This window comes from Staurois parvus, unplaced genomic scaffold (genome assembly GCF_062004578.1).
Source record: "Staurois parvus isolate SC_StPar_1 unplaced genomic scaffold, SC_StPar_1.0 ptg000831l, whole genome shotgun sequence".
In the NCBI taxonomy this organism is placed as follows: Eukaryota; Metazoa; Chordata; class Amphibia; order Anura; family Ranidae; genus Staurois; species Staurois parvus.
The window spans coordinates 432,643-450,941 of record NW_028318627.1 but is presented as its reverse complement, the minus strand read 5'-3'; the positions used below and the strand labels follow the sequence as shown (position 1 = coordinate 450,941).

The 18,299-nt window shown below is 42.2% G+C and overlaps 1 protein-coding gene across 1 annotated transcript in view; it reads left to right on the top strand.

The window, feature by feature from the left end:
- LOC149443807 (protein mono-ADP-ribosyltransferase PARP15-like) overlaps window positions 1-709 on the top strand; it is a 43,182-nt gene extending 42,473 nt beyond the window's left edge. Inside the window, exon 9 of the mRNA XM_089655263.1 lies at window positions 540-709. The gene's annotated coding sequence lies outside the window, so the exon portion shown is untranslated. The remainder of the gene's footprint in view (window positions 1-539) is intronic.
- Window positions 710-18,299: the final 17,590 nt, after the last annotated feature.

Below are 18,299 nucleotides of genomic sequence, written 5' to 3'. Positions count from 1 at the left end.
AACCAGTTGAATTGAACCAAAAAAGGATCATTTGCCACGCTTTTGCATGATAATCTACTCCAAACCTCAAAGGAGGAACGATCGGAGAGATGCCTAGGTGGCTTCCATCTGGCCACTCTACCATACAGGCCTGATTAGTGGAGTGCTGCAAAGATGGTTGTTCTTCTGTAAGGTTCTCCACTTTCCAAAGAGAAATGCTGGAGCTCTTTCAGAGTGACCATCGGGTGCTTGCATAGGCCCTTCTCTCTCGATCGCTCATTTTGGCCAGACGGCCCGCTCTAGGAAGATTCCTGGTGGTCCCAAAGTTCTTCCATTTTTGGATGATGGAGGCCATCATTGGGACCTTCAATGATGCAGAATTGTTTCTGTACCCTTCGCCAGATCTGTGCCTTGATACAATCCTGTCTCGGAGGTCTACGGTCAATTCCTTGGACTTCATGGCTTGGCTTGTGCTCTGATATGCACTGTTAACTGTGGGACCTTCTATAGACAGGTGTATGCCTTTCCTAATCATGTACAATCAACTAAATTTCCCACAGGTTAACTCCAATCAAGTTGTGGAAACATCTCAAGGATGATCAGTGAGAACAGGATGCACCAGAGCTCAATTTTGAGTGTCATGGCAAAGGCGGTGAATACTTATATACATGGGGTTTTTTTTTTGTTTTTTTGTTTTTTTTTAAATAAATTGCAAAGATTTCAAAATGAACGTCTCTCACATTGTCATTATGAGGTTTTGTTTGTAGAATGTTGAGGAAAAAACTGAATTAAATCCATTTTGGAATAAGGCTGTAACATATGGCAAAAGTTAAGCGCTGTGAATACTTTCTGGATGCTCTGTATATACTGGGAATACTTTCTGGATGCTCTGTATATACCGGGAATACTTTCTGGATGATCTGTATATACTGGGAATACTTTCTGGATGCTCTCTATATCGACCTAGATGACCAATTTTGATTTGTTTGTTATATTCTTATGTGAATACAATACAATATTACTATCTTAAGGGGATATGGCTTTGGTGTCCTTTTTCGTGTCCGGTTTAGGATGAAGGATCCACCAGAGGGTGTATAATCAGGGTTTAGGTTCAGGTTTGGTTATGACAGTATGGTGCAAAGAACTGGGTGCTCCAATTATACAATAATGATTGGCACTAGGAATGGGAAGACATAAACCTTCAATAGAATATTCCATCCATAACATCATGTTGGAGCTGTTTGATACTTGACCTGTCCATGTATTCTTCATAGACTATGTCCTGTATAGTGGGTGGAACATTCTGGAGTGTAGCTGGTAGAACAGTGTATAGATATGAGCCTTGGTATGTCTTGTCCTCCCAGATTCTGCGTGTACAGAACATAGATCTCTGGATCCAGTACCAGGTGAAGAAGCAGAGCATAGGCTTTAAAAACGGTTCCACCACCAATGAGAAGGAGCTTTTCCATGGGACCGACTTCAACTCCATCCAACACGTCAATCATCACAGATTTAACAGAGGCTATACAGGGAAACACGGTGAGAGGTTTCAGAGGAATAATTAAAGCTGAACTCCAGGAATTTAGCCACTTTGTAAAATGGTCCAGATTACTGTGGGAAAAGTCCTGTGAGGTGCATGCTACACTGTGGACTTATCTCTTTAATTTACCATTTTTACTGAGCGCTGGGAGTACAGCTATTGCTCCTTGTGCTCCCCCCCTCAACACCTTCTGGTGGCATGTGGCTGCTCTGTCCACTCTGCCCAATCACAGAATGCTTTGTATTATTACTACCTTCCTCCACAACTCCGTCTCTGCTGATGAATGGGAAGAGAAGGGCTGGAACTCTGCAGTGATCAGCAGCCACCAGCTGGCTTGCAGTAAGAGACTGAGTCTGAGAGGAACACTGGAAGGAGCAGAAGCTCAGCTGTTACACTGGCCACAGATACCCCGCATCTTAATCTGTCCTTTCGTCCCACACAGAGAGAGTGCTTCTGCCCTAGGCGGCTGCCTAATTTGTGTAGTGGAAGCAATGGCCCTGCCTACAATACCTGGTACTATACTATAATTGATGGGTTCTTCTCGATATGTCCATACAGCAGATTCCACCCAGCTCCTCTGCAATGCTCCTCCATGAGGGATCCCTTCCGCAGCTCAGCTTTCACAGAAGTCTCTTCATCAAGCCTCCAGGCCATAACTCATATTGGGCCACTTGCCTACGGCTCGCATACACATTACATTCTTTGGATTTACGAACAAGTATGTAGTGCAAGGATCTGTCTGATTGGATACTAATTGATTGGATATGTTAGGTAGATACCCACAGCACATAGTTTTGTTAGCTGCTTGGAGACCCCCCACAGTACTTTTACTGCTGCAGGGCAGCCCCTGTGCACAGGATAACGTATATATACGTGTTTTATGCATTTCAACAACAACACACTCTGTCGTCCTTGAGGTGACCCTGAATTTGACCGGCTACATAAAATTCAGCCCCTCTTAAATCACCTTAGCCAAAAATTTGCAGATGTCTATACTCCCCAGCAAAAAGTCTCTGTTGATCAATCCCTCATTAATTTTTCTGGCCGCCTTGCATTCATACAACTTCTCCCTAGCAAGTGTGTCAGATATGGAGTCAAGATGTAGAAGACCTGTGAGAGGGCAACAGGCTTTACATATGAGTTTCGGATTTACGAGGGAAAAGATAGTCACGTGGAGCCGCCGGATGCCCAGACTACATGGGGAGCAGTGGCAAGATAGTTTGGGACTTGGTGTCATCTTATGTCCACTTATACGTGGGCAATTTTTATTCAAGCATGCCACTATTTAGACATTTGTACAATCTTGGAATTGGCTCATGTGGCACCGTGCGACCTAATGTGTGCCCATCATTAGAAGTGGGTGGATGCAGGGCGGTATATTCTAATGGTGGGCATACCACACACTTTTTCTGGCAGAGATTTCTTCTCTTTTTTTAATTCAGCCCACAGGCTGCATGCAAAAAAAAAAAAGAACATAGCATATATACCCAACAAGGACCAGCGACGTACTGGTACATCACTGGACTGAATGGTTATACCAGGATGATGCCTACAGCTGCAGGCATGTTGGATTTTCTGAGACACATATAATATTTCTTTAGTGTCTTAAGGCAATTTTTGCAAATGAAAGAGCCGGTGAGATAAAAAATAATGTGTGATTTTATTTTATCACCCAATGGCTTAAAATAACAAAGTAAAGGGTATCATGAACAGTTCCATGTAGATAAATCCAGAAATATCATAGCAGAAGTTTAAAGATGTGTCACCTTTATGTCCATTGTCTCATGTGCTTCTTCCATGTTCAGTTTGTCCTTCAGGGTCTTTGGGAAGAAGTCGGAAGTAGACGGAAGTGACTATTTCTTGTCCTAGAGAATGCACCTGTTCCAGTCTGTCACTTCTGTGATTAACCATAGCATCTTCATGCTATGCTTGTGTGTGTGTGTCGCTTCAGTGTGTATTGAAAGGATCGATTTTCTTTATCCCGTCAGAGACCCCCACTCTGTGGAGAGATTCCTGGTTTATCAGCAGAATTCTGGGAACACCCCTTGAACACGGAAATAACGGCAGCTTATGTTCAGAGATGTTCAAAGTGTATTAGACATTACTAAGATTATATAGGATACAGAAAAAATAAGGGGGAGGGGGAGGGGGAGGGGGGAGCGAGTTCTAAGACTGTAACTTGTAAGTTTCCATCATGAGCTAACTACATGAAACATGACATACATTTCTTGGTATAAAATGTTTTTGCTAGTTTTCTGAGAATTAGTCGAACAGAGAAAGCTTCAGGGTCATGTTATCTTTTGTTGATAAATCCTTGAACAAACTAAAACAGTTTCATTAAACTTCTAATATATCTGCAAACACCTAACTTATTACTTAAAATGGCGTACATGAACAAAATGGAGGTTATCTCGATCGTTTCAATCCTCTCTTAGATCATGAACATGATCTCAATTCTTTACCTCATTAATCTTTTTGTACATAGCCAGATAACCTTCATTTGTATTTTGCGGCTTGGTAGCTCTAGCAATAAAATATAATAAGCATTTAAAACATAGATATAAAAATAAAACAAAAAGCAATATCATGACTATGCATACTGTCAGGAATGGACTCACCATTAGTGGTGGGACTCATCTGCCGTGTGGGCTGCAGTACCAGGGCTGGCCAGTGGGTGCTCTCAGCAACCAGAAGCTCACTCCTGCAATCAGCCATCACCTGAGGCTGATTGCAGGAGGTGTATTTAAGGAATGGCCAGACCTGCAGTCAGGGCCTTGGTGTATGTTTCCCATGAGCCCCTGTACCTGCATCCTGTCTGCTTCCTGCCTGATCCTGACTCTGCCTTGATCCTGACTCTGAACGAACTCCGCCTGTCCTGACCTTGGCTATTCCTGACCACTCTTCCGTTCGCTCCTGGTACCCTGTTTGCCCGTTTGCTACCGACCTGGCCTGCCCGACTACGTTTGATTGTATATATGGTTATCTGTTGGGTGTGGGTTGTTTGCACTGTGTTATGTTTACCTTGCACTGCATTTGTGTTGTTTAGTCTTCAATAAATTGTCTTATTTACACTATACCTGAAGCCTGCGTTTCCCTGTGTCAGTCCACACACCTCTGGTCATACCCGGAGCCCTGACACATACAGCGATACCTTTCATCCATGAAAAGACGGAACCAAATCCTGATCCTAGCCAATCAAAAGGAGTCCATCCATCTTTTCCTATAGCTCTAGCTTCTTCCATTAAACCATCTACCTGTTCCCTGTGTTGCTTTATTATTTCATAATTATTATTATTATACAGTATTTATATAGCGGCAGAAGATTGCTCAGTGTTGTACATTATAGTGGGAGACAGAACATGAGACAATACAGTAACAATAACAATACACGAGGGGTTCAAGGGCCCTGCTCTTTCGAGCTTACAATCTAGGATCTGGAACAGTCATTGTGGTATTATATATCCAAGTACAACATTCAGAATCCTCTGTCATCTCACACAAACCTGTTAGAGCAGCACTCATGCTTTCAATAGCTAATTCTTGCATCTCCAGCTGTTCTCTAATAGCTCTGGTCTCAGTATTTAGCAACCCCATGTCCTTAGAGTTCCTCTCCAGTATATCATCAATAATGTTTGTGTCATTATTTATTTTGTTCATGAGTGTTATCCCCCATCCCGTGTAGGTAGGGAACCATGACCAAACCTTATCACCCATCCCGTGTAGGTAGGGAACCATGACCACACCTTATCACCCATCCCGTGTAGGTAGGGAACCATGACCACACCTTATCACCTGTAGAGAATAGATCTACCTTTTCTTGTTTGGTTTCCCTTCTCTGTCTCACAGTTAGTTGGTGTTTTGGGTATGTACTGGCTTTTACCTGGTGTTCCTTTTGGTCTATAGCTGCCATAATTGGCACTAATTGGGCTACATAGCACCAGCCCTGGACATTACTCGGTATCCAAGGGTAACAGATCTTACCACAACAGATATACGTATTGTTTCCCAAGGAAATCGGCAATTTTTGTATTGCAGAACGAAATTCAGGGGTGACAACAAGTGTGAAATAAAAAAGAAGTTTTCCAAACATAGTTTTTCCCACATTATCTTGTATCTCTTCTAAACTTTCATTCAGGGTTTTACCATTTACTTGCCAGAGTTTCACAGAAGAAGTTCCATCCCTCCTTCCAGGATCAGATATATTTAATATGGACTGAGAGCACATTCCCTTTCCCTTGTGGGAAGTATTCCCCAGTCTAAAACACCAATCGGGGAGTTGAGTGACTCCCAGAGTTGGAAAAGATATGGTGGCATTAGAAGTAATATTGGTCAAACCAATACTTACATTCCCTGTTATTAACAAAAATATTTTGACTGGAGCGGCCAGAAGAGGAATTTCATATGTGCTAGGATGTAACTTACTACAGATCCAACATTTATCAGAACCTGACTTTTGAGCATAAGCAGATTTAAACTGCATCATCAACATTTTTCCTGAAAAAGGATTGTTCTCTTCAAAACTTCTTTTTGACTTTCTTTCACTTTTGGATATCTGGGTCTCATTTAAATCTAGTCCTTGACCACAGATACCTTTTATTAGGCCCAAGTCCTCAGGGTGATAAATACAGTTAGTTATGATCCATACTGGCAGGAAAAAGAGCAGTCAGTGTGCCCAATAGGACCCAGATCTTCAAAGCACCATGAGGGGCAGTAAGGAATGTCATCTTCAGGGTCTTTTTCACTGATTTCACCTGCTCTTCGAGGATTTTCCTCTCATACTTCACCTCCTTTTTCCGTCTCGTGTTTCTCAGGTGTTTGATTCACCTTCCTCACTCGACTAGCATGGACCAGGACTGGGAATTCTCCACCAGAACAGCCGTTCTGATAACCGCTATCACCGTAGTAGGTGGTCCAAAGGGGTAGCCTTGCTTCTTGTCTTTAGCGAGTTGGCGGACCACTTCGACATCTCCCACTTGGAAAGGGTGTGTTGGTTCCTGAGAAAATAAAGGAGAGGTGCGAGCAACATTTCTTACAATCTGATCTAAAATCTGAATCAATTTTCTCACATATTCTTGTTGTACCAGGTCAAGGTCCCCTCTTTCTAACATAAGTGGCTGTCTAGCCCAAGGAGTGGGGAACGGTCTTCCCATTAATATTTCAAAAGGAGATAACCCTGTAGTCTTATTAGGTGTCATTCTTACCTCTGCTAGAATTGCAGGTAACATCTTCTTCCAGTGGGTATAGGTTCCTCCAGTGGCCTTCCTCAGCTCATCCTTAATTGTCCTGTTCATCCTTTCTACTATACCCCAACTTTGAGGATGATAGGGAATATGACATTTCCAATCTAAGTACTTTTACCAGGTCTTGGCATACCTTGGCCACAAAAGCTGGTCCGTTATCAGAATTTATCTGTAGTGGACATCCCCATCTGGGTATTATCTCCTGTGTAAGAATTCTGACTACAGTCTGCGCGTCTTCTTTATTAGTGACAAATGCTTCCACCCATCTTCTATGTCCTAGACCGGGTGTCGGCAACCCGTGGCTCCGGAGCCGCATGCGGCTCTTTTTCACCTTTCCTGCGGCTCCAGAGCACACTGCCCACCAGGTGACAGGCAATAGGGACGGCAAGCCGCGGCTCTTTTAATGCAGCTCTTCTGTGTGCTGGGCGCCCGCTGGCAAACATTGGCTGTCAGGATGTAGGCGGGGCAGCGTGACGAACTCCTCTCACAGTCCGCCCTGAAGACCAGAACGGCGCGGGAACACAGCGAGAGGAACGCGCGGAGCAAAGGTAAGTGAATTGACACAATATGGGGAATGAATTACTATAGGGGGGATGAATTACTATATGGGGGATGAATTACTATAGGGGGGATGAATTACTATATGGGGGATGAATTACTATGGGGGATGAATTACTATATGGGGGATGAATTACTATATGGGGGATGAATTACTATATGGGGGATGAATTACTATATGGGGGATGAATTACTATGGGGGATGAATTACTATGGGGGATGAATTACTATATGGGGGATGTATTTTCAGTTTTAAAAATGTTTCTCTCAAAATAAATTTCAATCGTGGTTTTGGCGAGATTTGGCTCAGTTGAAAAAAAAGGTTGCCCACCACTGACCTAAGGCTATGATTGTGATTATGACGATACACTGTGGCCCTGATTAACCCTTTGCTTACTGGGCCCTTAAACCCCCTTCATGATCAGAGCGCTTTTTGCAATATATGCAGTGTCGGATTTGTTATAAATGTTGCAATGGTTTTGCGGCTCCCAGTCTTTTTTTCCCTCTCGGAAACGGGTCCAAGTGGCTCTTTATGTCTTAAAGGTTGCAGACCCCTGTCCTAGACCATGGTACTGTGTATTGAACAATGGGGCACTTGACATGGGAATACATGGTTTCCCCTCTAAGCACACTAGACCAGAAGCTGGATCTAGTTGTGCACCAGAACCATTCCAGTCTGCTAGATCGACTTTAGTAGCAAATGTTTGTAAATCTGCATACATCTGGTCATGTGGGGTAGTTGTGACGCCTGAAGTGGGCATAGACATCTGCTCACTGGCCACCTGTTGTAATGCAGCTTCCTTTGCTACCTTATCTGCTAATGCATTTCCTTTGGCAATATGATCTCTGCGATTTGTATGTGCCCTGCAATGGAGAATGGCTAATGTTTTCGGTAACTGTATGGCTTTGAGTAGATCAGATATCAAGGAAGAGTGAGATATGGTTTTGCCATCAGCAGGAATGAATCCTCTTCTCTGCCAAATGACCCCAACATGGTGTGCAGCACCATGGGTGTACTTGGAGTCTGTGTAAATGTTGACATCCTGTCCTGCAAATAATTGACATGCTCTTGTAATGCAGGCCATAGATGGGGAGAAAACCGGCCGATTTTTCTTTAAAAAAAACGAAAAATCGGTTGTTCAAGCAGCCACCGTTACCAGGAATGGTAAATTTTCATCCCATCTACAGCTGGCAAAAAGTGTCCCTGCAGAGAGCTCTGCTATTTCTTTGACATTTATAGCAGTTGCAACAATGTATCTATTTGTATCCATTTCGGATACAGATGTTTTTATTCGGAAACAAATAGATACATTCTTGCAACCGCTATAAATGTCAAAGCACTGTCAAAGAAATAGCGGAGCTCTCTGCAGCGACACTTTTTGCCGGACTGGAATTCTACTTCATCCTCTTCTTCTTCATCGTCTTCATCCTCTTCTTCTTCATCTTCTTCATCCTCTTCTTCTTCCTCTTTTTCATCCTCTTCTTCCTCTTCTTCTTCTTCCTCTTCTTCTTCCTCCTCCTCTTCTTCCTCTTCTTCTTCTTCCTCTTCTTCATCCTCTTCTTCATCCTTTTCATCATCCTCTTCATCATCCTCTTCTTCTTCCTCTTCTTCATCCTCTTCTTCTTCTTCATCCACTTCTTCTTCCTCTTCTTCATCCTATTCTTCTTCTTCCTCTTCCTCTTCTTCCTCTTCTTTTTCTTCCTCTTCATCCTCTTCTTCTTCTTTCTTCTTTTTGTCTTCCTCTTGCAGGTCACTGCTCATGCGCAGATTTTTTATCGGTAAAAAGATCATTTTTGCCCATCATTGCCGCGAAAATTGGCCAATCGGCAAAATCGGCCGATCTTTTTCCAACTTTACCGATAAAAAAAATCTGCCAAAATACCGAAAAATGGCCGAACAATTAACCCACTAACGATCCGAAAATCGTCCGATTTCCGACCCATCTATGGCCTGCATAATCTGCATGTGAAAGTATTTCACCTGACTTTTCATCAGCTGAACTCTTTCCATGTTTAATTTTAGGCCTGCCTCCTGTAACAACAGAAATAACTCAGACAAAAGAGTAATATGTTCGTTAACATTCTGCGCACTCAGCATAATCGTATTTACATGCTGAAAAATGCATTTTGGCCTTGAAAATTGTGATAGAATTTTTGCGATGGACTCATGGACTACACCATCACTGATGTCTAAACCAGCTAGTAATGGAGGGAATGCATACGTCTCTTTCTGGAACTTGAAAGCTAGCTTGTACTGACAACGTTTAGCTAAGGGGATCGAAAAATGGCTGTTATCGATTTCTAGAACAGAAAACACTTTGGATTCGGCATTCAAATGTAAATTGATATTAGAATGATCAGGAACAACTGCTTTGTTATTTGTGATATGTTTATTCAGCGTCCTGAATTCAAAGAATATGAATTGTCAGCATTTTTGATAGGCCATATACAGTTATTTACCACTGATTGTGTTTTCTTTAAAATGCCAAGTTGTACAAACCCTTGAACAGGGGTCCTCAAACTACGGCCCGCGGGCCATACGCGGCCCGCCGAAGCCATTTATCCGTCCCGCCGGCAGGGGCGGGACAGGAAGGGACACTAAGTACGTTGCGGGCAGGGGGCTGCTGTACCTTACCTGGCACTGGTCCCAGTCCCACGACAATCCTCCTTCATTCACTCCGGCCACTCCCTCACTCCTGCCGCTCGGCTCCACCTCCTCACCGGTGATTGGGCGCCAGAACTGTAGCTCAGGAAAGGCACACAAGCGGCCAATCACCTGCGAGGAGGTGCAGCCGAGAAAGACAGCTGACAGGTAAGTGTGCCGTGCTGATGGTGCTGCTGCAAGAAGGTATGCTGGCTGCAGGAGCACCATGCTGGAACAGGGGTCAGCAAGTTACATGTAATTGGTGTCAGTGGGGGGAATAGTGCCCCATCATTGGTGCCACTGATACTAATGATGGTGCACTATTCCTTCCACTGATACTAATGATGGGGCAATATTCCTTCCACTGACACCAATGATGGGGCACTATTCCTCCCACTGATACCAATAATGAGGCACTATTCTTCCCACTGACACCAACAATGGGGCACTATTCCTCCCACTGACACTAATGTTGGGACACTATCCCCCCTACTGACACCAATGACGGGGCACTATTCCCCTCCACTGACACCAATGACGTACTATTCCTCCCACTGACACCAAAGATGGGGCACTATTCCTCTCACTGACACCAATGATGGGACACTATTCCTCCCACTGACACCAATGATGGGGCACTATTCCCCCCCATTGACACCAATGACATACTATTCCTCCCACTGACACCAATGACGGGGCACTATTTCCCCCCCACTGACACCAATGACGTATTATTCCTCCCACTGATACCAAAGATGGGGCACTATTCTTCCCACTGACACCAATGATGGGGCACTATTCTTCCCACTGACACCAATGATGGGACACTATTCCTCCCACTGACACCAATGTTGGGACACTATCCCCTTCCTCCACTGACACCAACGATGGGGCACTATTCCTCCCCCCACTGACACCAATAATGGGGCACTATTCCTCCCACCACTGACACTAATGATGGGGCACTATTCCTCCCACTGACACCAATGATGGGGCACTATTCCTCCCACTGACACCAATGATGGGGCACATTTCTTCCCACTGACACCAATGATGGGGCACGTTTCTTCCCACTGACACCAATGATGGGGCACTTTTCTTCCCACTGACACCAATGATGGGGCACTATTCCTCCCACTGACACCAATGATGGGGTACTATTCCTCCCACTGACATCAATGATGGGGCACTATTCCTCCCACTGACACCAATGATGGGGCACTATTCCTCCCACTGACACCAATGATGGGACACTATTCCTCCCACTGACACCAATGATGGGGCACTATTTTGCTCCATAAGACACACTTGGGGGGAGATGTCTGTGCGTCTTATGGAGCGGCCGGCCCAGTATTCCTGCCGCCGTTGTATGTCCACAGTCTCTGGTCATCTCCTGTACAGTGTCCGCATTTGTTCATAGTTTTGTTTTTTTTTTAAACTATAGTCCGGCCCTCCAACGGTCTGAGGGACACTGAACTGGCCCCCTGTTTAAAAAGTTTGAGGACCCCTGCTCTTGAATAATGGCAGAAAGTGGTCCTATTGATTCTTGTGGTAACTCATACTGATTAAGGGGTATAGGATCTTTTCCCTCAATATTCAATTCTGTATCTTTCAAAGTTCCTATGTCATTTTAAAATTTTGACCACAAACTTGGAAAACGTTGTACCAATTCCTTTAGAGCACAATTACCATCAGTATCAGGCCATTTTTGTGTTGTAGACATATTAGAAATGAAACCAACATCACTGTATACAGAAGGATCAATTAGCATTGATTTGGGCCTCGATGGATTCCTCCAAATAACTTTGGTCATAATATCAATAATCCACTTCTGTTTATTGATTACATCAATGCCAAGAATATTCTCGGTGTCGAGACAATACCAAATGTCGATGTTAGATTTCACTAGCCCAGATACTTCAAAGGCAACTGTTACTGACTCAAGATACTTGAATTTCTTTACAAAAGCTTTAATCGTAGCTGAGTCTTCCTCATTTTCTACTCCAAATATAATTTTCTATGCTTTGGAAAATGTATTTTTAAACTCAAAAGGGTTTTCTTCAGCAGTAGTCTGTAGTAAGTCTAGCATTTCTATAGAAGGTACGTCCTCACCAGTTGTACATAACAGCAACTGTCGCAGTCTGTCTGTCGCGTCTCTATGTTTTTCCTGACTTTCACCGTCAATAACAGAATTTTTTATTCGAGTCATAAACGGCAACCATAAATGAAATAAATGATTTATTTGATTATTTGAAAGCCTATGACATTCTGCGTGAATCTCAAATGCTTCCATGTTGCTAAACACGTCTTTCTTTGAATCACAAGCAGGGATGTTTTTTAAAACGTTCATTAATTGGTTATGTATTTGCAACGTAAGTTTTGCAGTTTTACATAACAATTCTTTATGTTTAATTTGTGCTTCGTCATCAGAGTCGATATCCGAACTTTTGGAAATATCGGACGGTCGTGGCTCTGATCTTGAATCATTCTGTTTGTCATCTGTGTTTATCATGGCAACCTGTTTACTGTCATTCTGCAGTCTTAACAAAAGATTTGTTTTTGAATGAATTTCATCCTCAAGATTTTCAATATAATTACAAAAAATTTCAGTTTGGGCAATTAAGAGCATCTTGGGACAAATTTGCAGGCATTTCTGTGTTCTGTACAGTGCTACATTCTGTCTGCTTTAATGTACAAGCTTTTTTAACAGGTAAATCAACATTCAAAATCATTTTATTGAATATTCTTACTAAATTTAAGATATTAGATATCTTTTTACGCTGTTTACGGAAAATCTACATTTTTCTATCTGAATATTGGCCTGTAAACATTCATTGTACATAAACAACCATCATCAAGATATAGAGAAACATCTTTAACCATTAGCCGCCTGGCCAATGGCCGTTTGGCGGCTTCAAATGTGTCCCTGCATTCCGGGTGCACGCCATTTGGCGTGCTCCCGCACATGCGCCGTTTGCGCTAATGCAGAGCGGCGCAGCAGTGCGATCTGTCACCAGACACGGCCGATGACAGATCTGAGTACCGGCTCCCGTTGCTGGTACCATGTGACCTGCTGTGACCAATCACAGCAGATCACATGACAGTTGTATACAATGGATGGCTTCATTCATGATGCCATCCATTGTATACTACTGCCTAGCTGTGAATGGTCACAGCTAATCACATGCACATGTCATGTGATTAGCTGTGACCAAATCACAGCTAAGCACAAAAAAAAAAAAAAAAAAAAAAAAGCTGAATGAATCGATTTCATTCAGGTAAATGCTGGCTTATAGCAAAGTAATTCTTTGCTATAAGCAAATTGTGTAAAAAAAAACAAAAAAAAATACTGATCACTTCCCTAAAGTAGTACAATGTTACTATGGTAACATTGTACTACTTTGGTCATAGTAAAATATGAAAAAAAAATCTTAAAAAAAATTAAAAAAAAATGTAATAAAAAATTAAATATAATAAAAAAAAAAAAAAAATAAAAAAAAAAATATATATATTTTTTTCATACTGTCACCAGTCAGTGTCCCTGTTCACCGCCATGCCAGTTATATGATGACGCTGTACTGCACTGGTGACAGTATGTAAAAAAAAAAATAGTGAAAATAATTTTTTTAATTTTTTCATTTTCCGAAAAATTATGACAAAAAAATACAACTTCAAAAAACTCGCCATTCCTCTTATGAAGTACGTCGGACTGTCTACTCTGCAAAAAGGGGTCATTTGGGGGATATCTGTACTGTTCTGACATTCTTGGACCTCAAAAAATTAGATTGGCTGTCAGTACTTCAGGATTGATCAATATTCAGATCTATACCATAGTTTGTGAACTCTATAACTTTCCTACAAACTAAAAAATACATCCTAATTTGGGTTATTTTTACCAAAGACATGTAGTAGAATACATCTCGGCCTAAATTTATGAAGAACAATTATTTATTTGTAAACTTTTATAACAGAAACAAAGAAAAATGTGTTTTTTTTTCAAAATGTTTGGTCTTTTTTTGTTAATTTAGCAAAAAATAAAAACCCCGGCGGTGATTAAATACCACCAAAAGAAAGTTGTGTGAAGAAAATGATAAAAGTTTAGTTTGGATACAGTGTTGTATGACTGCGCAATTGTCATTCAAAGTGTGAGAGCGCTGAAACCTGAAAAATGGCCTTGGCAGGAAGGTGTAAAATTGCCCGGTATTGAAACGGTTAAACTCTAGCTTGCTTTCTCTAGCTAATTCATCAATAAATTCCATAATTATTACTCACCGTAATCATCAGATTTTCTCGTTTGACCCGGCTCAGTCACTGGACCTCTTTCCACGTCTGTTCAATCGCCTTGTCTTGTAGGTTCTTTTATCGTGTTTTCCCCAGACTTGACCAAAGAACTGTGATGTCTCCACCTTATCAAGGAAGCGGAAAACTGGAGAAAAACTGTGGAAGAGGCTGGCACACCATTAATGTTGGATTTCTGAGACACATATAATACTTCTTTAGTGTCTTGAGGTGATTTTTGTAAATGAAAGAGCCGGTGAGATAAAAAATAAAGTGTGATTTTATTTTATCACACAATGGCTTAAAATAACAATGTAAAGCGTATCATGAACAGTTCAATGTAGAAAAAAACAGAAATATCATAGCAGAAGTTTAAAGATGTGTCACCCTTATGTCCATTGTCTCATGTCCTTCTTCCATGTTCAGTTTGTCCTTCAGGGTCTTTGGGAAGAAGCCGGATTAGACGGAAGTGACTATTTCTTGTCTGACAGTATGCACCTGTTCCAGCTTCTCAGCTTTGCTTATGCATATCTGTATGGATAGACCGACATGTGTGTGTGTGCGTGTGTCCCCCTGTCCATCTAGGATGCCTTTTTAGGATGCATGTATGCGTCATAATTAGTATCTTAGAACCTTGTATGGCAAACAATACTGCTTAGCAGAGCAATTTCATTGAAGGGAGGGGAAGCTACATATATGGTCTTTTGATTGACAGGCACATATGTAGTGACCATAATAATCTGGTGATGTTACATCAGCTTGTTCATCTTTAAATGATAATATAAATTAAGAATGTATTTTTACAACATCTCAATAATGTTATGTAACCACAAATCTACATATGTTACATTACCAACATATAAAACATAAGCTAAGTACATACAGATACTATTAGTATATATTATGTAAGACTTATTCTATTTTGATTCACTTCTAACACCCTTGACATTCTACACCAGAGTCCTGTAACCAGCTATGTCTTGGAAATTTGCTTTTAACGAATTTCTCCTTACCGTGAGTACTCGCAGTTGGATGCGCAGAAATCCCCCATAAAGCTGTGCGAATCTCGCTTACCACGACTGCAGCTAAACTACACGATTCCTGCCCATCCAACTGGGTTAGTTCTGTTGAAATGTGGGGAATTGGAGCTCCGTTACCCAAGAACGATCAGGCGACACTCTCAGGATGATGTTTGAATTCACATAGAGACTGGCTTCTGACTCAGCCCCCGGTTTTATTACAAGCAGACACATGCCCCCCACATGAATAAGGTCAATCCCCTCCCACAGAACAATGCAATGGGGAGTGCCTATACACAGGATGTACATTCCAATTGGAGCATAGCCTTTCCTATTTTCTATCACTGGTCCTCCCCCATGAGCCCTCTGAGGTCAGCAGACTTCCTCCCCCTCCCCCCATGAGCCCTCTATGGAGAGCATACTTCCTCTCCTAGTAGCTCCCATTATGTAAATTCTTTGTACAAGCATTCCCTAGAAACATCAGTCTGTACCTGGATGGGCCCGATACGATCTTTATTAAAACACATCCATCCAGATACAGTTCAGGTTGGTAATGGCTTGTAAGATATGCATAAGCCTACACGCGGAGTTCACACCGCTTGGCGCCTTGCGTTATGAAGTCCATGTGGTACTATGCTGCTGATATGTGGATACAGGCCCGTTGGGGACATTCGCATCGAATGCCGTGGTGGTATACACGCCGGTCTATAAGAGCAGATCTGCCATCTCATCCATTACCGAGCTGAGTACTGTAATACATACATTGTACATGCGCATGGCCCAATTGCAGCCTTCAGAGCTTTAATGAAGCCACACGAGAGACATATGAATAACACTCATATATGACACATTTAAAGTTCAACCAACAATACAAAATTTCCATGACAGCTATGCCCTATTATAGAATACTCAGCTCTCAGCTGGTTAGCTGTCTCAGCTTAACTGAAGAAATTAACACTATCACTGGCTCAAGGCGACCATTCACACATTTTAATATTATTATTAATCATAAAAAAACAAATATTTTGCAAGCTTGCCATTAATATAAGTGCCGAATTATGAATTTGATATAATTAATATTTATCAGAAATGCTCAGCACAGAAACTCACTGAAAACTGAGCATGTGCAGTAGCTGCCAACACTGCTCAGCAAAATCCCCAGCTGCATTGGGGACATGGACAGAAGGGGGAGAGAGAGAGCAGCAGATCAACCAGGTTTTTGGCAGAATACAGAACTAGTCCCACAGTGACTGAGTATGAACAGCATGGAATACACCATTTATTGATAGTTTTTTTTATGATGTGGGTTTAGTGACACTTTAAGTGTCCAGAAGCCGACATGCGAATATGAAATGATCAGAAAACACAACTTTGGAAATATTTTATTCATTCACATTTATCTTGTTACATTGTAGCAGACTGAGGTGTCATACAGGTATATGGGAAGATCTATTTCAGATAACATGGCAACCAATCAAATTCAGACCTGCCCTGAAGAATGATCCTTGGAGAATAAAAGTTGGAATTTGATTCCTATGAGCTGATTCCATTTTTCCCATCCAGAGTTTTATAGATTAGATGTCTGTCAGTGTGGGGACTTCATATTGTTTCTGTGGCCTCATCCACACAACACATGAGGTAAGGCACTACTCTTATTCGCACCTCAACAATCCTTTAGAATGGAACACAGTAACCTGACGCAACATGTAGTGTATATTGTATTGGAGCGCAACCGTTATAAATGGCCACCACAACCTGCTGCAATAACTCTCAATGCAGGAAAACACGTGCGCTGTGGTGACGTTCATCCTAAAGGTCACATACATTAATTGCACTTCAACACTTTGTTCTCCTGCCCTGAGATTCCAACAAAATATTACTTCAATGACACAGATCCCTTTTTTCGCACTGCAAGTAATGTGGTACTGTCTATGTACGGTATTTGTGTCTAAAGTGAGTTTTGCACCAAAGAGCTTACAGTCTAAAGAGAATAAAGAGGAGGGCAGAACAAAGAAGTGTAGTATCTGCAGCTTGGAGGATGGATATATCTTAGTAGACCAGATACATGGAGGAGAAAACTATAATCAGCTGAAATAAGCTGGGAGAGGCCAGAGGGTGGAGTCACTGGTTTTCCAAATGATGGGTGGAGCTATGAGGGTGAGAACCTCCATCTGAGCTTCCTTTATTGGACCGATAGAGCAATGTGTGGTCACGGCACAAACCAACTAAATAGCACTTTATGTGTTGTAACCGTCCATTGGTGAACCATCTCATCACTGATATTGCTTGGATTTTCTGGGACAACCTCAACCATGACTATTCTATGGAAGACAGATGGACCATCATGGCTCCTCCATGCAGTCTTTCCCAATATTATTGGCAACATGGAGTTGGTTCTGTGTAGTTACATGGTCTCAAATGGAGGTTGAAGTTCTGCTGACCCACCATGTCACCTATAAAACACTAATATTGGAAATGTGCAACTGGTGATGCCATAGGGGCAAAATTCATCTTCCACTCCACCCCCTTCCACCTCCCCAGCCAGAAGCAGCCGGCTTTTCCCTATCTGAGGCTCAGTGAGTGAAGATCAGAGTCCCAGAGAATGAGTGCAGCACATGAGGAGTTGTGGAGCAACAAGCCATGGAGATCCCAGAGAATATAGACAATGGGAGGCTAGGACCTCCACCTCCTCGTCACTCTCTGGTCCTTCACGATGGAGTTCCTGTGTGCTTGTTTCCTCTGGAATTATTTATGTGTTTTATGGCAGCTGTAGATAAGTGATGACGCCACACTCTGACAATATTATATCCCGATCAGACCGAGGGGCACTAAGGCCTCGTTTACACTTGCTTCATGTGGCATTGGACACACTTTTTTAAAGCACTCAGAATGCCAATCAAAGCCCACTAGGCTAAATAAAATGGTTACCTTACTTTCCTGTTCACAATTGTGCTTGCTTTGCTTTACTTCAAAAATGATCCCCCATGTCGCTTTCTTGGTGCTTCATAGCAGCTTCAAAGCCTTCCTAGAAGTCTATGACA